At 46.2% G+C, this 21,377-nt stretch overlaps 1 protein-coding gene across 2 annotated transcripts in view; it reads left to right on the forward strand.

The window, feature by feature from the left end:
• The window catches only part of LOC129814993 (ras association domain-containing protein 5-like), a 71,234-nt gene that overhangs the window by 41,611 nt on the left and 8,246 nt on the right, over positions 1-21,377 (forward strand). The window lies entirely within an intron of this gene.

Here is a 21,377-nt window from a genome sequence, read left to right on the forward strand (position 1 = left end):
TCTACTCCTTCCCTCTACTCTCCCCTTCTGCTGTCTACTCCTTCCCCCCTACTCTCCCCTCCTGCTGTCTACTCCTTCCCTCTACTCTCCCCTTCTGCTGTCTACTCCTTCACCCTACTCTCCCCTTCTGCTGTCTACTCCTTCCCCTCTACTCTCCCCTCCTACTGTCTACTCCTTCCCTCTACTCTCCCCTCTTGCTGTCTACTCCTTCCCCCCTACTCTCCCCTTCCTGCTGTCTACTCCTTCCCCCTACTCTCCCCTTCTGCTGTCTACTCCTTCCCCCCTACTCTCCCTTCCTGCTGTCTACTCCTTCCCCCTACTCTCCCCTTCTGCTGTCTACTCCTTCCCCCCTACTCTCCCCTTCCTGCTGTCTACTCCTTCCCCCTACTCTCCCTCCTGCTGTCTACTCCTTCCCCCCTACTCTCCCCTTCTTGCTGTCTACTCCTTCCCCCCTACTCTCCCCTCCTGCTGTCTACTCCTTCCCCCTACTCTCCCCTCCTGCTGTCTACTCCTTCCCCCTACTCTCCCCTCCTGCTGTCTACTCCTTCCCTCTACTCTCCCCTCCTGCTGTCTACTCCTTCCCCCCACCCCTCCCTCCTGCTGTCTACTCCTTCCCCCTACTCTCCCCTCCTGCTGTCTACTCCTTCCCCCTACTCTCCCCTCCTGCTGTCTACTCCTTCCCCCTACTCTCCCCTCCTGCTGTCTACTCTTTCCCACCTACTCTCCCTTCCTGCTGTCTACTCCTTCCCCCTACTCTCCCCTCCTGCTGTCTACTCCTTCCCCCCTACTCTCCCCTCCTGCTGTCTACTCCTTCCCTCTACTCTCCCCTTCTGCTATCTACTCCTTCCCCCCTACTCCTCCCTCCTGCTGTCTACTCCTTCCCCCTACTCTCCCCTCCTGCTGTCTACTCCTTCCCCCTACTCTCCCCTCCTGCTGTCTACTCCTTCCCCCTACTCTCCCCTCCTGCTGTCTACTCCTTCCCCCTACTCTCCCCTCCTGCTGTCTACTCCTTCCCCCTACTCTCCCCTCCTGCTGTCTACTCCTTCCCCCCTACTCTCCCTTCCTGCTGTCTACTCCTTCCCCCTACTCTCCCCTCCTGCTGTCTACTCCTTCCCCCTACTCTCCCCTCCTGCTGTCTACTGCTTCCCTCTACTCTCCCCTCCTGCTGTCTACTCCTTCCCTCTACTCTCCCCTCCTGCTGTCTACTCCTTCCCTCTACTCCCCCCTCCTGCTGTCTACTCCTTCCCTCTACTCTCCCCTCCTGCTGTCTACTCCTTCCCTCTACTCTCCCCTCCTGCTGTTTACTCCTTCCCCCCTACTCTCCCCTCCTGCTGTCTACTCCTTCCCCCTACTCTCCCCTCCTGCTGTCTACTCCTTCCCCCTACTCTCCCCTCCTGCTGTCTACTCCTTCCCCCTACTCTCCCTTCCTGCTGTCTACTCCTTCCCCCCTACTCTCCCTTCCTGCTGTCTACTCCTTCCCCCTACTCTCCCCTCCTGCTGTCTACTCCTTCCCCCTACTCTCCCCTCCTGCTGTCTACTCCTTCCCTCTACTCTCCCCTCCTGCTGTCTACTCCTTCCCTCTGCTCTCCCCTCCTGCTGTCTACTCCTTCCCTCTACTCCCCCCTCCTGCTGTCTACTCCTTCCCCCTACTCTCCCCTCCTGCTGTCTACTCCTTCCCCCCTACTCTCCCCTTCTGCTGTCTACTCCTTCCCCCCTACTCTCCCCTCCTGCTATCTACTCCTTCCCCCCTACTCCTCCCTCCTGCGGTCTACTCCTTCCCCCTACTCTCCCCTCCTGCTGTTTACTCCTTCCCCCCTACTCTCCCCCTCCTGCTGTCTACTCCTTCCCCCTACTCTCCCCTTCTGCTGTCTACTCATTCCCCCTACTCTCCCCTCCTGCTGTCTACTCCTTCCCCCTACTCTCCCCTTCCTGCTGTCTACTCCTTCCCCACTACTCCCCCCTCCTGCTGTCTACTCCTTCCCCCTACTCTCCCCTCCTGCTGTCTACTCCTTCCCTCTACTCTCCCCTCTTGCTGTCTACTCCTTCCCTCTACTCTCCCCCTCCTGCTGTCTACTCCTTCCCCCTACTCTCCCCTCCTGCTGTTTACTCCTTCCCCCCTACTCTCCCCTCCTGCTGTCTACTCCTTCCCCCCTACTCCTCCCTCCTGCTGTCTACTCCTTCCCCCTACTCTCCCCTCCTGCTGTCTACTCCTTCCCCCCTACTCCTCCCTCCTGCTGTCTACTCCTTCCCCCTACTCTCCCCTCCTGCTGTCTACTCCTTCCCTCTACTCTCCCCTCCTGCTGTCTACTCCTTCCCCCTACTCTCCCCTCCTGCTGTCTACTCCTTCCCCCTACTCTCCCCTCCTGCGGTCTACTCCTTCCCCCTACTCTCCCCTCCTGCTGTCTACTCCTTCCCCCTACTCTCCCTTCCTGCTGTCTACTCCTTCCCCCTACTCTCCCCTCCTGCTGTCTACTCCTTCCCCCCTACTCTCCCCTCCTGCTGTCTACTCCTTCCCTCTACTCTCCCCTTCTGCTGTCTACTCCTTCCCCCTACTCTCCCCTCTTGCTGTCTACTCCTTCCCTCTACTCTCCCCTCCTGCTGTCTACTCCTTCCCCCCTACTCCTCCCTCCTGCTGTCTACTCCTTCCCCCTACTCTCCCCTCCTGCTGTCTACTCCTTCCCCCCTACTCCTCCCTCCTGCTGTCTACTCCTTCCCCCTACTCTCCCCTCCTGCTGTCTACTCCTTCCCCCTACTCTCCCCTCCTGCTGTCTACTCCTTCCCCCTACTTCTCCCCTCCTGCTGTCTACTCCTTCCCCCTACTCTCCCCTCCTGCGGTCTACTCCTTCCCCCTACTCTCCCCTCCTGCTGTCTACTCCTTCCCCCTACTCTCCCTTCCTGCTGTCTACTCCTTCCCCCTACTCTCCCCTCCTGCTGTCTACTCCTTCCCCCCTACTCTCCCCTCCTGCTGTCTACTCCTTCCCTCTACTCTCCCCTTCTGCTGTCTACTCCTTCCCCCTACTCTCCCCTCCCGCTGTCTACTCCTTCCCTCTACTCTCCCCTCCTGCTGTCTACTCCTTCCCTCTACTCCCCCCTCCTGCTGTCTACTCCTTCCCTCTACTCTCCCCTCCTGCTGTCTACTCCTTCCCTCTACTCTCCCCTCCTGCTGTCTACTCCTTCCCCCTACTCTCCCCTCCTGCTGTTTACTCCTTCCCTCTACTCTTCCCTCCTGCTGTCTACTCCTTCCCTCTACTCCCCCCTCCTGCTGTCTACTCCTTCCCTCTACTCTCCCCTCCTGCTGTCTACTCCTTCCCCACTACTCTCCCCTCCTGCTGTCTACTCCTTCCCTCTACTCTCCCCTCCTGCTGTTTACTCCTTCCCCCCTACTCTCCCCTCCTGCTGTTTACTCCTTCCCCCCTACTCTCCCCTTCTGCTGTCTACTCCTTCCCCCCTACTCTCCCCTCCTGCTGTCTACTCCTTCCCCCCTACTCTCCCCTCCTGCTGTCTACTCCTTCCCCCTACTCTCCCTTCCTGCTGTCTACTCCTTCCCCCTACTCTCCCCTCCTGCTGTCTACTCCTTCCCCCTACTCTCCCCTCCTGCTGTCTACTCCTTCCCCCCTACTCTCCCCTCCTGCTGTCTACTCCTTCCCCCCTACTCTCCCCTCCTGCTGTCTACTCCTTCCCCCCTACTCTCCCCTCCTGCTGTCTACTCCTTCCCCCTACTCTCCCCTCCTGCTGTCTACTCCTTCCCCCTACTCTCCCCTCCTGCTGTCTACTCCTTCCCCCCTACTCTCCCCTCCTGCTTCCCCTCTCTAATGTCGGCAAACATTGGTAGCGTCAGTCCTCATATCCTCAGACCCCAGTCTTTCTGCCTAGGGCTCTGTATGCTCAGTCATTAGCCTAGTCGTAGCCTTACGCCAGCCTGGCTGTGCTGTCTCTGTGAGTCTGGGAGCAGGGCACCCCCTCCTCACCCCCAGAGCTACTCCAAACATGCCCGGCCTTCTGTCTGAACTGTCACAGAACTCATCTACTGTGTGTGTGTGTGTTGCTGTGCCCTTTGTGTCAGTCTCTCAGCGTGTGTATGCTCTTTGTGTTAATATAGCCTCTCTTTTGTGAACAGACACTGTGCTTTAGCAAGCAAGCTGCTTTAGCTAACAGTGTGTATTATAGTGGCTGTTGGTCACATGATGAAGGCTCTTGGTCAGATGAGTAGGGCTATACTCCTGGTTAAATTGTTGCCATAGAATTAGGAATTGGAATGCTAGAAAGGACATGAACCTTCTTATGACGGTCCGAAGGTCAGCCATGTTGGTCAGGGAGTTGGATAACCATGGTTTGCCAGTGCTGTGATCAGAAGATATTGTGTAAAACAATGAATGGGAAGAAGGTAGCTAACCAGCCAGTTTTAGAGGAATGATGATTACATACATTTTTCCAATGAACTGCCACTATACCAACATTCACAGCAATATAGTCAATCCACAGCATGAACCAGTATAAACTGTAATGATAATAGTTCTGACGATACTTTAGCTTTACTATTTGTATTTATTATGGATTATGGATCCCCAAGGGAGCAGCTACTCTTCCTGGGGTCCAGCAAAATTAAGGCAGTTATGCAATTTAAAAAAACATTACAATACATTCCCAGATTTCACAACACACTGTGTGCCCTCAGGCCCCTACTCCACCTCTACCATACAAAATCTGTGTGTGTGTGTGTGTGTGTGTGTGTGTGTGTGTGTGTGTGTGTGTGTGTGTGTGTGTGTGTGTGTGTGTGTGTGTGTGTGTGTGTGTGTGTGTGTGCGTCTGTGCCTATGTTTGTGTTGCTTCACGGTCCCTGCTATTCCATAAGGTGTATTTTTATCTGTTTTTAAATCTGAATTTATTGCTTGCATCAGTTACTTGATGTGGAATAGAGTTCCATGTTGTCATGGCTCTATGTAGCACTGTGCGCCTCCCATAGTCTGTGCTGGACTTGGGGACTGTGAGTAGAGGCAGCAAATGTATCACCTATGCCTCTACTGCCATTCATTCCAACTAGACTAGTTTTGGATTCCTCCCTGACCAAGATGGCTGCCATTATGGAACTTTGAGGGTTTATGACATAGTCCCTCTAGTAATTTAATGAGACCTCTAACGGTTCTTGGCCTCTGTGAGCACAGATACATTAGATGTTTGTCTGCCTACACTGCCTACTACATGGAAGCACACACACACACACATGCGCCCGAACACAAGACATGCACACACACTCACACAGACACCAGAAGAGGCTTTCTCACAATCCTGCTTTCGTGTTAGCAGACTCAGATCTTGCTGATTTAGCTATCGAGGTCATAAATATTTTCAGGTGTTCACGCGCGCACATGAAGTATAACTGTATCTCTCTATCAAATTAATATCTGGCCTTTAACTATGTGTGAGCAGGTGTAAATGTGGGCCTGAGTGTTTCTGTTGTGATACTGGCACCTCTGCTCTCAAAGCCCACACATTCTGGCACTGCCTAGAGTGAGCCAGATAACACACACACACACACACATCTCTATCAGTGTGTAACGAGTGCGCTGGCAACTGTAGCCATGCTTAGCAGCCAAATACCACACTGCGTCATGCCAGGTAGTCCTGAGGCATGGTCCTAGGGCTCAGGTCCTCTGAGAGAGAGAAAGAAAGAGAGAATTAGAGAGAGCATACTTAAATTCACACAGGACACCGAATAAGACAGGAGAAGTACTCCAGATATAACAGACTGACCCTAGCCCCCCGACACAAACTACTGCAGCATAAATACTGGAGGCTGAGACAGGAGGGGTCAAGAGACACTGTGGCTCCATCCGATGATACCCCCGGACAGGGCCAAACAGGCAGGATATAACCCCACCCACTTTGTCAAAGCACAGCCCCCACACCACTAGAGGGATAACTTCAACCACCAACTTACCATCCTGAGACAAGGCCGAGTATAGCCCACAAAGATCTCCGCCACGGCACGAACTCAAGGGGGGGGCGCCAACCCAGACAGGAAGATCACGTCAGTGACTCAACCCACTCAAGTGACGCACCCCTCCTAGGGACGGCCCCTGTAATAGGGTTAGAGGCAGAGAATCCCAGTGCAGAGACAGCAAGGCCGGTTCGTTGCTCCAGAGCCTTTCCTGTCACCTTCACACTCCTGGGCCAGACTAGACTCAATCAGAGGACCTACTGAAGAGATGAGTCTTCAGTAAAGACTTAAAGGTTGAGACCGAGTCTGCGTCTCTCACATAGGTAGGCAGACCATTCCATAAAAATTGAGTACTATAGGAGAAAGCCCTGCCTCCAGCTGTTTGCTTAGAAATTCTAGGGACAATTAGGTGGCCTGCATCTTGTGACCGTAGCGTACGTGTAGGTATGTACGGCAGGACCAAATCGTAAAGATAGGTAGGAGCAAGCCCATGTAATGCTTTGTAGGTTAGCAGTAAAACCTTGAAATCAGCCCTTGCCTTAACAGGAAGACAGTGTAGGGAGGCTAGCACTGGAGTAATATGATAAAAATGTTTGGTTCTAGTCAGGATTCTAACAGCCGTATTTAGCACTAACTGAAGTTTATTTAGTGCTTTATCCGGGTAGCCGGAAAGTAGAGCATTGCAGTGGTCTAACCTGGAAGTAACAAAAGTATGGATACATTTTTCTGCATCATTTTTGGACAGAAAGTTTCTGAATTTTGCAATGTTACGTAGATGGAAAAAAGCTGTCCTTGAAACAGTCTTGATATGCTCGTCAAAAGAGTGATCAGGGTCCAGAGTAACGCCGAGGTCCTTCACAGTTTTATTTGAGACGACTGTACAACCATCAAGATTAATTGTCAGATTCAAAAGAAGATCTCTTTGTTTCTTGGGACCTAGAACAAGCATCTCTGTTTTGTCTGAGTTTAAAAGTAGAAAGTTTGCAGCCATCCACCTCCTTATGTCTGAAACACAGGCTTCTAGCGAGGGGAATTTTGGGGCTTCACCATGTTTCATTGAAATGTACAGCTGTGTGTCACTCGCATATCAGTGAAAGTTAAAATTATGTTTTCGAATGACATCTCCAAGAGGTAAAATATATAGTGAAAACAATAGTGGTCCTAAAACGGAACCTTGAGGAACACCGAAATGTACAGTTGATTTGTCAGAGGACAAACCATTCACAGAGACAAACTGATATCTTTCCGACAGATAAGATCTAAACCAGGCCAGAACTTGTCCGTGTAGACCAATTTGGGTTTCCAATCTCTCCAAAAGAATGTGGTGATCGATGGTATAAAAAGCAGCACTAAGGTCTAGGAGCACGAGGACAGATGCAGAGCCTCGGTCTGACGCCATTAAAAGGTCATTTACCACCTTCACAAGTTCAGTCTCAGTGCTATGATGGGGTCTAAAACCAGACTGAAGCATTTTGTATACATTGTTTTTCTTCAGGAAGGCAGTGAGTTGCTGCGCAACAGCTTTTTCTAAAACTTTTGAGAGGAATGGAAGATTCAAAATAGGCCGATAGTTTTTTATATTTTCTAGGTCAAGGTTTGGCTTTTTCAAGAGAGGCTTTATTACTGCCACTTTTAGTGAGCTTGGTACACATCCGGTGGATAGAGAACTGTTTATTATGTTCAACATAGGAGGGCCAAGCACAGGAAGCAGCTATTTCAGTAGTTTAGTTGGAATAGGGTCCAGTATGCAGCTTGAAGGTTTAGAGGCCATGATTATTTTCATCATTGTGTCAAGAGATATAGTATTAAAACACTTGAGTGTCTCTCTTGATCCTAGGTCCTGGCAGAGTTGTGCAGACTCAGGAAAACTGAGCTTTGTAGGATTACGCAGATTTAAAGAGGAGTCCGTAATTTGCTTTCTAACCTTTCCTCAAAGAGGTTCATGAATTTATTACTGCTGAAGTGAAAGCCATCCTTTCTTGGGGAATGCTGCTTTTTAGTTAGCTTTGCAACAGTATCAAAAGTAAATTTCGGATTGTTCTTTTTTTCCTCAATTAAGATAGAAAAATAGGATGATCGAGCAGCAAGTGAGGGCTCTTCGATACTGCACGGTACTGTCTTTCCAAGCTAGTCGGAAGACTTCCAGTTTGGTGTGGCGCCATTTCCGTTCCAATTTTCTGGAAGCTTGCTTCAGAGCTCGGATATTTTCTGTATACCAGGGAGCTAGTTTCTTATGACAAATGTTTTTAGGGGTGCAACTGCATCTAGGGTATTGCGCAAGGTTAAATTGAGTTCCTCAGTTAGGTGGTTAACTGATTTTTGTCCTCTGACGTCCTTGGGTAGGCAGAGGGAGTCTGGAAGGGCATCAAGGAATCTTTGGGTTGTCTGAGAATTTATAGCACGACTTTTGATGCTCCTTGGTTGGGGTCTGAGCAGATTATTTGTTGCGATTGCAAACGTAATAAAATGGTGGTCCGATAGTCCAGGATTATGCGGAAAAACATTTTTATTTATTCCATGGGATAATTTATTCCATGGGACAAAACTAGGTCCAGAGTATGACTGTGGCAGTGAGTAGGTCCAGAGACATGTTGGACAAAACCCACTGAGTCGATGATGGTTCCGAAAGCCTTTTGGAGTGGGTCTGTGGACTTTTCCATGTGAATATTAAAATCACAAAAAATGTGAATATTATCTGCTATGACTACAAGGTCCGATAGGAATTCAGGGAACTCAGTGAGGAACGCTGTATATGACCCAGGAGACCTGTAAACAGTAGCTATAAAAAGTGATTGAGTAGGCTGCATATATTTCATGACTAGAAGCTCAAAAGACGAAAAAGTCTTCTTTTTTTTGTAAATTGAAATTTGCTATTGTAAATGTTAGCAACACCTCCGCCTTTGCAGGATGCACGTGGGATATGGTCACTAGTGTAACCAGGAGGTGAGGCCTCATTTAACACAGTAAATTCATCAGGCTTAAGCCATGTTTCAGTCAGGCCAATCACATAAAGATTATGATCAGTGATAAGTTTATTGACTATAACTGCCTTTGAAGTGAGGGATCTAACAGTAAGTAGCCCTATTTTGAGATGTGAGGTATCACAATCTCTTTCAATAATGGCAGGAATGGAGGAGGTCTTTATCCTAGTGAGATTGCTAAGGCGAACACCGCCATGTTTAGTTTTGCCCAACCTAGGTTGAGGCACAGACACGGTCTCAATGGGGAAAGCTGAGCTGACTACACTGACTATGCTAGTGGCAGACTCCACTAAGCTGGCAGGCTGGCTAACAGCCTGCTGCCTGGCCTGGACCCTATTTCAATGTGGAGCTAAGGGAGTTAGAGCCCTGTCTATGTTGGTAGATAAGATGAGAGCACCCCTCCAGCTAGGATGGAGTCCGTCCCTCCTCATCAGGCCAGGTCACTCCTCAGCAGGCCACACACACAATGTAATCTGCTCCCACACATGCCACGTGTGGGAGAGAGAGAATGAGCGAATGTGAGAAATAGCGTGACAATGTCGATGGGGTGACCTTGCAATCGTCACTAGAGTGAAAAAATAGACCCCTTATCCAAATGTGGTGCTCATGTAGTATAAGTGTAATGCGCTACAGTGACACAGACCTGTGTGTTAGAGCTGAGGGCTGCAGTGGAGGGCCAGTTGATTATCTCTGTAACCTGGAGTCATGTTAAACTCTTGTCTGGTGTGCAGGCTGCCCGGTGTCTTGGCCTTCAGTCTGACTCAGAAGCTGTAATGGTCATCGCGGCTGGAGGTGTACACTATTACTGCACCAGAGACCTGATGAGAGATGACCGCTCACATCTCAAGGCCCTTCTCAACTCTATACTCTGTCTCTCTCTCTTTTCCTCTCCCTCCCACTTTCTCTTTTGTGCTTACACCAGCAGAGATCGATCCCCCTTTTCGCCAATAACTCCACATACCCATTGTGTTTCACTGAGTCAGACTGGAGCCTAGTAAGGGTTGGCTGGGCTTTATCGACTCTGGGAAAGGTAGGGGTTTTGGGGGGGCTGAGATGGGATGGGGGCGTGGTCTGTCAATGAGCTCCTCTCAACCTCCCCACCACCCACTATCCCCATCTGTCTCGCTCTGTCCCCATCCTTCTCCTTCCACAGTGATGATGGTAATGGTGTTGACGGCTGTCTCTGCTGGTAGACTAATCTATCGTCAGCTGATACTGATCTGGAGAGAGGCAGGCAGCTCTCTGCCTGTCTGTGGTTACCACTGGAGAGAGACAGACAGCTCTCTGCCTGTCTGTGGTTACCACTGGAGAGAGACAGACAGCTTTCTGTCTGTCTGTTGTTACCACTGGAGAGAGATAGACAGCTCTCTGCCTGTCTGTGGTTACCACTGGAGAGAGACAGACAGCTCTCTGCCTGTCTGTTGTTACCACTGGAGAGAGATAGACAGCTCTCTGCCTGTCTGTGGTTACCACTGGAGAGAGACAGACAGCTCTCTGCCTGTCTGTGGTTACCAATGGCGAGAGATAGACAGCTCTCTGCCTGTCTGTGGTTACCACTGGAGAGAGACAGACAGCTCTCTGCCTGTCTGTGGTTACCAATGGCGAGAGATAGACAGCTCTCCCAACAATCTTTCAGAATCTAATCAACCTCTGACAGGGGGATGGCTTGAGGAGATAGACAGGCTCCATCTCTTTAATGGAGGATATGTCTCCTCTGACGGAACAGCCTCCCTCTCTTTGACAGACTGACAGAGTCCACCTGAACAGCTGTCTGTTAATCAAATGTTTTAATGAATAACCTGCTGTATGCCTTGAGTTGGTTGTGATTTAGAGAAAGACCATAGCTAGATATTGTTCTCTGACTTAGACGCACACACATGCACGCACTCGTACACACGCGCCCACACACGTACACACACACGCTGTACAGACACACACACTATTATTTGGCCATCTATTTTGACAGGGGCACTAGCTGGACCCTGTTCATATGGTCAAGACCAGGGCCACAGGGCAGAGGGGACAGGTCAGGGGTCAACGAAAGGTTAGTGGTCATCTTCATCACTGACCCCTGGGTGATAATCACGTGACCTCCACGCATGGTTTCTCCTGAAACCAACAGACAATAGTACCCATGTTTACAATTCCTCTTTATGGAACTAGACCTCATGAAGTTCTCTGAGATTTCTGTTCTTGATCATTGCCAGTGCTTGCCTTGGAGTTAAATGGGTGCCAGTACTCATTTTGGGTGCTGGTACTGTTTATATTTAGGTACAGGAACTCCACAATAATGTTGAGCTAATATTCTATAAGAGGTACAAGAACTCAAGCAGTAGGACCTGTACTTGATTCTGCTGTTTTTCTGAGCATGTTGATAAGAGTGTATGTATAATGCAGTAAGATGACCCGTACATTATAAATCTGGAGGTTTCTCTCATGCAGCATTGGTAGCGCTAAGGCAGAGCACAGCAGCCATGTTACTGAGTGGCTTCCTGCTCATGCATATCAGGTGTTATGAGCTGCGAGACCGCATCTCTCTCTCTCTCTCTCTCTCTCTCTCTCTCAGAGGATGTGGCTGGGCTGAGCTGGGTGCCGTTGCTTGCAGGAAGAGAGAGAACGGGGGGAGGGTGTTTTTGTAGCTCTGCAGAAAGCTCGTTGGCAGATAAGACTCAACCACAGATGGTTGAGCAAGGCTGCGAGAGAGAGAGAGAAAGAGAGAGAGAGAGCAAAACAAACACAAAAGGAGAGATAGCGAGTGGGAGGTGCAGCGCAAAGGCTTCTCTGTTAGTCCGTGAGTCTGAGAAGAAGAGAGGAGAAGAGAGGAGAAACCGCTGAATGTCAGAAGCCTGAGCAGAGGTCTCTTCCCCAAGAACCAAGGACTACACACACACAGCCATACAGCACAGGCCCACTGCAGTCTGGAGCCACTGACCTGAACTACAGTTACCGGAGTGTGTGTGTGTGTGTGGGAAAGAGCCTGTCAGAGTAATTGATGTGAGCGTGTGTCTGAATGGGTAAGCAGCAGTAACCTGCTGAAGTAATTTGTGTGTGTGTGTGCACCCATTCACAGTTCTTATTAGCTGATCAGCACAGACAGCTGCAGGGCAGGAGGGGGTTGAAGGGGCAGTGTGTGTGTGAGGCATTCAGGTGAGCAGGGTTAACTGACTCTGTGACACCAACGCGTGTGTACAGTATGAGTGTGTGTGTGTGATATCGGGGTCAGAGCACACACACGACAGGAGGAAGTGACACGTCTCTGCTCGCGCTCTCGGATTTCCTGAAGCCTCTCCGGTGACACGAGGAGCGCTGGTAGGACCCGAATCTGAGCTGACCTCACCCCTGATTCTGGAGCCTAAGCTTATCTGGGTACCTACAGACACAATACTGTGGAGTACTGGCAGTGGATGTTTGGAATCGAGAGGCGCCACTTGGACTGTGAGCCGTACGTGTGTCCCTATACTGACCTACTGAGGTGACTGACTGTGGATGCAGAGTGGATGTGAAGAGCTCTGGGACTGTGAGCGTTGTGAACAGTGTGACTGAATGTCTCTCCAGACAGAGTATTTCCCCCCTGGGGACAATCAGGTTTCCTCCTGCTGCTCTGCTGGGTGTTTATAGGCAGTCGAGGGCTCAAATTGAAGCCCTTAAATGACGGGCAGCAACAGCATGAGCAGCGGCTACTGCAGTCTGGACGAGGAGGGCGAAGACTTCACCTTCTTCACCGCAAAGACAAACTTCTTCCGCCAGCCCCCAAAGCTGGTTAAGGTACGACAGAGATAAAAAAAAAAAGATGGAGGGAGGGGAGGAATGGTATGTTTCGCTTCATGTTGTGTCCGTTTTTGATGCCTGAAAAAGGAGAAGCGTTGAGCTAAGAGGAAGTGTGTGTGGTAACACTATGTGGATGGTCCATCGGTAGAGGCTCTACAGACTATCAGTAACATTTCAACTAACTATCTGCTAGCCCTAACCCTTATCCCTAACCGTAATCTTAGCAAGCATTTGCTTATCAACAGATAGGTTGACCATCTGTAGAGCATCTTCAGATAGAATATCCGGACTATCCAAATAAAGTGTGACCGTTTGTGTTTGACTGTGTGTGTGTGTGTGTGTGTGTGTGTGTGTGTGTGTGTGTGTGTGTGTGTGTTTGTGTGTGTGTGTGTGTGTGTGTGTGTGTGTGTGTGTGTGTGTGTGTGTGTGTGTGTGTGTGTGACAGAGAGGTGAGCCTGCATTCGATCAGCTATCCATGCAGCCTTCCTTGTAGGAGCTAGCCCCTCTAGGACAGTTCTTCATGGCTTAAAACGCAAAGGACTGCATAGCAGCAATATGGTAATGGGTTCATCGAAAGCCCTCGCCTGTCGCTGTTTCCGTAGTAACAGGGAAGTTAGTTAAATAGTTACACACATCCGTTGTTCAGTGTGAGTTTTGCTATAGGTCTCTCTGTCATTCTCGCTCTTCCACGTTCTTTCTTTTCACTTAGCATAATTCAGCTGGTCAATGTAACCATGGCAACGACAGATCTAACTGATTCTGCTTTGAGATCAGAACTCCACAGGAGCGCGCGCGCGCACACACACACACACACACACACACACACACACACACACACACACACACACACACACACACACACACACACACACACACACACACACACACACACACACACACACACACACACACACACACACACACACACACACAAGGATGTGTAGGAAGGAAACGTTTGCTGATTAGGACAAAGGGCATAGAGATGCTGTTGTTTTACAAACACACTTACACAGACACACACACACACACACAGACACTTACACACAGGCCTTTGTCAGTGTGATCTCAATATCTGCAGTGCCTCTGCTCTCTGGTTAGGAAAGAGCACCATCATTAAATAATTCAGCCCCAGCCCTGTGTCTGTCAGTTTGGAGTTTGGGTTGCCAGGGTGGAGACTGTTGTGTGTTCGTTACTTTGGAAGGCCAGAGTGGAGATCGTTGTGCCCCAAAAACAAAGGACCCAGTCTTAAACCACGACACAAAGTTTCCAATTCCCCATAAACTGTAAGAACGATACCGTGCGGTAGCAACAGTCTCTCTGTACAGGAAAACCACCCTGTCACTCACTAACGTTTGAATATGAAAAACAGACATGCAAATATAGGAAAGCCACAGTTTGCCTGTACTCTCTGACACAATCTACTAGAGTGCGTGTCAGTTTACTCTTGTTGTTGACTACAATGGCGCCAGCCACAGATCTAAAATCAGCTTAGAATCAGCTCCCCAAACCCTGATCATAATGGAGAAACCTTAGGGTTTAGGGGCTTTTACTTCCTACTCCCCAGCCCTACTCCATCAACTTAATGGACATGGCAGTTTCACTGCTGCGGATTTCAGCTTTAATGACCTCTGAACTGGAAGCACTTTGCCTCCCACAGAAGAAACGCAGAAGTAATGGCGCCAATGCAAACCCAGAGAAACAGACACACGCACATTTACATGCATTCATAAACACTCTCTCTCTCTCTCTCTCTCTCTCTCTCTCTCTCTCTCTCTCTCTCTCTCTCTCTCTCTCTCTCTCTCTCTTGAACGCTGTCTCTTGAACGCTGTCTCACTCACCCTAGCTGAGTGTTAAAGCTGGCTGATCTGGAGCAGTAGGCTCATCTCTTGACATTAATTCACAAAGAAAAGAGGACCTCTAATCTCCTCCCTCCCGTCCTGATGAGCATATTCATCAGTGTTATGTGCGTGTGTGCGTGGATCAGTGTGTGTGTGTGTGGTTACTGCTGTGGAGCGCTCGCTTGCTCTAAAGGGAGCTTTGATGTCGTGGAAATGAATGAATGAATTAGTAAAATCACCGGTGTTTATAATTAATGTCACACACACACGTACACACACACGTGTCTACATGTGCTTGTGTGTGTGTGTCTGTCTGTGTCTGCGCACACCGAGCTGTGAAATGGAATCAGTGCTGGGGCTGGATCATGTGTTGCTTCCATTCGACACTTGACCCACTAATAGAGCTCAGCTAAGGTGGTCAAGCAGGAGTGTGAGTGCGTATTCGTGTCTGTCTGGCGCTTGCTGATCACAAGAGAAGCGAACGTGATTGGGGGAGATACGACACTGAATGAACGTATGAAACTAGTAGCACAGGGAAACACACACACCTGGTCTACTGTATATGCCGTCTGTGAAATGGGAAACGAGGCATGGGTTAGAGCTTCCATTACAGGATCTGTGCCTCTCTTTTCCCCTCCCTCCCTCACTTAGTCACTCCCTTATGTCACCTCCACTGCTCATTATCCTAGCAGCACTCTGCTATCGCAGCTGTCACAGCTCATCTACAGGAGTTAATTTGGCTATCAGAGACTTGGGGAGCTAAGTGTGGTCTCCTCTCCTGTGTGCCTCCTTTACTGGAGCAGTCTGCTCAGGGATCAATGGTTTTGTAGACCGCCGTTATACCAGCCCGGATCCATTTCAGAGAGATCATTTCATAGAATTGTACGTGGGTTTCATTCTCTGTGATGTCTGTATGGCAGTATTTTTGGATGTGAGTCCTCTACAGGCTCACTCTAGATCGTAATGGCCACAGCGGTGTGTGACACCAGGGATGTTGTGTTACCTGATCACGTCCAACGACCAGGTGCCACTACAGGAAGTGGGTTTTGTGTTGCCGTGGTAACGATGACGTGTAGAACTGAAGCATAGCGCCTCAAGTACAAAGACGTACTTTGCTTTTTATTTAAAAAATATTAATATATGATATGTCTGCTCAGCCCACATGCCCACTATCTCTATGTATGTAATGTATACCATAACTATGTATTTATACTATGATCCTCCCATTAAATGAAATGCCCACCGCCTTCATATGTCATGTCTGCTAAAATGTTTTACTTGGTTCTTCAATGATAGACGGAACAGATAAGGTTAACTTTGATTCTATACAAGTAAAGACCAACAAAATCCAACTTATCACATGGAATGTGCACGCGCTCCATGATGGGTAAAAATGCATACGTTTCTTGAACATTTAAAGAGATATTGTCAGCTGATGTGGTATTCTAGCTAGAGTTACATTTTTTTTTAATAGAAATTGAACATTTAAAGAGGAGCTGGGTTGGAGAGGCCTATGCTGCCACCTACTGTAGTAACAGCAGAGGTGTAGGCATCCTGATAAATAAGAATACACCATTTTCCGTTATATCCCAGCACATGGACCAAGAAGGCCATTTTCTAATGATGAATTGTACCTTACATGGTAAAAATTACACATTGATTTTATTGTATATTCCACCAGCGACAAATCTGCTGGTTTTAGATAGAAATCAAGCTATATTAGATGAAATCCAGACAGGAACTATTATTTTAGCAGGGGACCTAAATTATACATTCGATAAGATGAACAGACACATTAATAAAAAAGGCTAATTTAGGGAGCCTCCAAAGAGGCTGAACATGTTCATCTCTACACATATTTTACAGAACACCTGGAGATTTATTCCCAACTACAAAAGACTATTCCTTTTTTTCTCAAAGTAAGAAACCTATTCAAGAATTGACAACATTTTTTTTCCTGAAATGCGCTCAACAATTTACTGGATTAAAAAAGTAATGATATAGTCATATCGGATCATTACACCAATAGAAAATACATATAGCGACAGAATTTGGAGAATGAACAGAGCACATGTATTAAATACGTAAATGAAAAGTACTTTGGGATACCTTTAAGGCATACGTTAGGGGGATGATAATCTTATCCTCAGTAAAAATTCTATCTGGTTTAGAAATTAAAATGAAATAAAAATAAATCACCATCTTAGAGAAAGCACACAAAATATTCACAAGGTAAAGAAGAAAATACCATTTCGGAACTTAATCAGGAATACAATCTTTTACTTTTGAGAGCCAACAACTACAGGTTAAACTCAAATAAAGCATACTATGTAATGGCAAATAAACCTGTTAAATATATTGCACCTCTCACAAAACTAATACATGCTAAACCAGTTATAATTTTAAGAGATAAAGTTACAAAACTGTAATTACAAATAACAATGTTTAAAAGTTTCTATGAAAATGTATACAATTATGAATTGTTGGACTGATCCTACTGCCTTCTTAGACTCAACAATTCTGAAGCAATTATCAGCAGACAAAAAATCATCACTAAAAAGAGAGGTCACCTAAAGATAAATACTATATACTGTTAGAACATTCATGCGGAGAAAAGCACCAGGTATGGATGCTTTTCCTATAGAATTCTATTCAACATTTTGGGACAAAGTAGCCCCCTTATTTACACAAATGACAACACACGTCACTCAATTCTGTACTTCCTAATTCCATGTATCAAACAGTTATTTCAGTTATATTAAAACCAGGAAAATCTGGAGGATCCCCTGCTCATTATAAACCCATAAGTTTAATAAATTGTGACAATAAAACAATAACAAAGATCAAAAGCAATAAAATGACAAAAGTCTTACTAGACATGATGCTGTACATGTCAATCAAACAGGGTTTGATACTTACAAAAAAATACGAACATGTTTAAGTTTAATACAGTACGCAAAAAAACAAGATATAGATTTATTAATAATGGCTGTTGATGCCGAAAAGGCTTTCGACCGCCTTGAATGGCCTTTTCTATTCAACACTTTGGAAGCTTTCAACTTTCCAGCTGAAATAATACATTGTAAAAAAAATGTTGTATACATGTCCTAAAGCAAAAATATACACAAATAAAACATTATCTGATTAAATTGCTTTAGAAAGGCGCACAAGACAGGGGTGTCCCTTATCTGGCAATTGTTCCGCTTGCAGAAAAATTTAGACAAGACCCAAATGTAACACGTATCTGTATTGGTAAACATGATTATAAACTAAACTTATTTGCAAATGATCTCCTGATATACCTGACCAATATTGAAAACTCAATGCCCCCTTTGCTAAAACTATTTTCAGAATACTCAGAAATCTCAGGATAAACAATTATCACGGAAAACTCCCAAAATAATGGCAATAGGAAAAAGAAAAGAAATATCTCCCGATCTACTGCAATCCTTTAAGTGGACCACAAAAAATATGACATACTTAGGATGCTTAATAAGTGACAACAAACAACAAATATATACAAATAACTTAATTTCATTACTCAACAATCTGAAAGCAGATTTAATTAAATGGAATAATCTTCCCATAAATTTACAGGTAGAATAAACCTCTTTTTAGAAGTTTTTGTATTTATTTTCTGTAATACTAATGACCCCACCGAAGACACAAAAAAGTATACTCTGTCATAGGACTTTTATATGGGCAAATCAAATGAATAGAATAAAAAGGAAGTTTTACATCTTCTTAAGTCAGAGGTTTTAACCTTCCAGATGTTGAACTGTATCAACTCGCTACTCAAGACTTTTACTTGTGACCATACAGTTAAATGCACTAAAGAGGAATAATGGGTACATATTGATAATGCACATGCTCATCCCCAGGATCTTTTTATGTGTCTGTTTTTAAACGATAAAGCTAAGCACATTAACATCTTCATAGTTAAGAACACTATAACAACATGGAGGCAAATGAAACGTATTCTACAAGAACCAATATCCCTTCCTAAAAACAATACTTGGTAGCTTTTCAGAATTCACCAATGAATTTGTCCACATTGAAAACTAAAGGCATAGAAATGGTAAATTACTTGGTTAAAGGAAATGCATTTATTTCCATGACAGAATTAAAACGTCATTTTGGACTAACCAATATACAGTATGTAGATAGTTTCAAATACAAATACATTCAAATACAATACTATAGTTACAAATACTACTTTGACATCTTTTGGACATCAGAGCAAACTTGAGGGAAAAGGATGTTCATATGACAGGAAATATTTACAAAACCTTGCAGAGAGCCTATCCAACTGAGAATCTCGTAGAAAAAAATATTAGCTATTGGAACCAAGACTTAAAAAGAACTGATGTTGGTGTAATATGCAGGGAAAGTTTGAGTATAACTAACGAAGTTACAGTTAATGAAAATGTACACTTAATCCAGTGTAAACTAATGTATAGAATTTATTATACGGGACAAAATTCTCAAATTCTACAGTACAGCAGCAGAGTCATGTCTTAAGTGTAAAACGAATAATGACTCAATAATCCATGCTTTCTGGGAATGCTGAAAGTCTGGAAGTTGTGGGAGGAGCTAGAAAGTTGACTGTCAGAAGTATTACAATGTAAACTTACTTTGTAATCTGTCTGTCTGCATATTTCAAGACATGCCATATGGAGGTGCAGTGAGATACCCGATGGGTTGGCTGATCATCTTTAATCATCTTGAAAAAATGTATTCTAAAAGAAATCAAGCCGCCATCATTAAAACAATGGAAAAATCAAGTCCGTGGGCTACAGGGAGAAACAAAATGGTTCCGTTTCAGGCCATGTGGCGGAAAGTGATTCGGGCACTGGAGATGGGGGTGTGTGTTAGTGGGTCTGGGCAGGTTTGATGTTTGTATGATGTTGTCTTTTGTATTTGTATGTTGTCTATTGTTTATAAAATGTTTTTTTAAGTAAAAATAAAGACCTAACGTTCTGAGACACAGTCTGAGATGAGGGTGCAGCTCAGGTTTGGGTTAGGTAATCAAGTAGCAGGACGCCCACAGACATCACTTAAAGTTCTATTTTGGAAAATGTTTATGACACTAAAGTGCTGGAACCTTCTGTAAGCTGGTATCTGAGAGTGAGCCACGGAGTACCCAGGCCAATATGAGTCATCACCATTTACCGTTGTGGGGAAAGTTGAGTAAATGTTGAATGTTAAGTTGTTGTGTTTGTTGCGTAAGCTACAGTAAAAGGCCTGAATCTGTTTGTAATGTTTCTGGGGCAACACTGCAGGCTCAGATGACAGTGGCCGTGTCCGAATACCCATACTAGCGTACTACATATTTAAACTGTATATTATGCACTTATTGCCGCATACTATTTAGCATGTACCATTTAGTACAAAGTATGCAGTATGCCATGGCCACAACGCAGTAGCAGCTCCTGACTGGCTGAGTAGGTGGGGCGGGGGTGGGGACGAGTGCGATGGATTTTTCAAAATTCAACAGACGTGCATCACATTAACCAGCCTGATAATAGCTAATTTCCAATTCGATTAATTTTCTCTAAACTCTGAATAGGAATGGAGTTTTAGGCCTACTCAGGCTGGTTATAGTCAGACGGTTACATTCAACCTATAGCGTAGCTCATCTACCCTAATTAAAAAGGACTGAAGACAGAAACAGATCATTTGGTTCCATTACAACGTATTTATTTGTGAAACCAAAGTGCTCCAACATACAGTATCAGTCATAAGTTTGGACACACCTACTCATTCAAGGGTTTTTCTTTATTTTGACTATTTTCTACATTGTAGAATAATAGTGAAGACATCAAAACAATAATATAGCACATATGTGTAGTAACCAAAAAAGTGTTAAACAAATCCAAATATATTTTGTATTTGAGATTCTTCAAAGAATCCACCCTTTGCCTTGATGACAGCTTTGCACACTCTTGGCATTCTCTCAACCAGCTTCATGAGGTAGTCCCCTGGAATGCATTTCAATTAACAGGTGTACCATGTGAAAAGTTAATTTGTGGAATTTCTTTCCTTCTTAATGCGTTTGAGCCAATCAGTTGTGTTGTGACAAGGTAGGGGTGGTATACAGAAGATAGCCCTATTTGGTAAAAGACCACGTCCATATTATGTCAAGAACAGCTCAAATAAGCAAAGAGAAACGACAGTCCATCATTACTTTAAGACATGAAGGTCAGTCAATCTGGAAAATGTCAAGAACTTTGAAAGTTTTTTCAAGTGCAGTCGCTAAAACCATCATACACTATGATGAAACTAGCTCTCATGAGGACCGCCACAGGAAAGGAAGATCCAGAGTTACCTCTGCTGCAGAAGATAAGTTCATTAGAGTTACCAGCCTCAGAAATCGGAAATGAACTGCACCTCAGATTGCAGCCCAAATGAATGCTGAGTTGGGGTTGGGGTATTCTGGTTTACTTTCCCAGGCTGTGGATGTCTGGGAGCCCTGGGTCTGAGTTGGGGTGTTCTGGTTTACTTTCCCTGGCTGTGGATGTCTGGGAGCCCTGGGTCTGAGTTGGGGTATTCTGGTTTACTTTCCCTGGCTGTGGATGTCTGGGAGCCCTGGGTCTGAGTTGGGGTGTTCTGGTTTACTTTCCCTGGCTGTGGATGTCTGGGAGCCCTGGGTCTGAGTTGGGGTGTTCTGGTTTACTTTCCCTGGCTGTGGATGTCTGGGAGCCCTGGGTCTGAGTTGGGGTATTCTGGTTTACTTTCCCTGGCTGTGGATGTTTGGGAGCCCTGGGTCTGAGTTGGGGTGTTCTGGTTTACTTTCCCAGGCTGTGGATGTCTGGGAGCCCTGGGTCTGAGTTGGGGTATTCTGGTTTACTT

This window comes from Salvelinus fontinalis, chromosome 18, assembly GCF_029448725.1.
Source record: "Salvelinus fontinalis isolate EN_2023a chromosome 18, ASM2944872v1, whole genome shotgun sequence".
NCBI lineage: Eukaryota > Metazoa > Chordata > Actinopteri > Salmoniformes > Salmonidae > Salvelinus > Salvelinus fontinalis.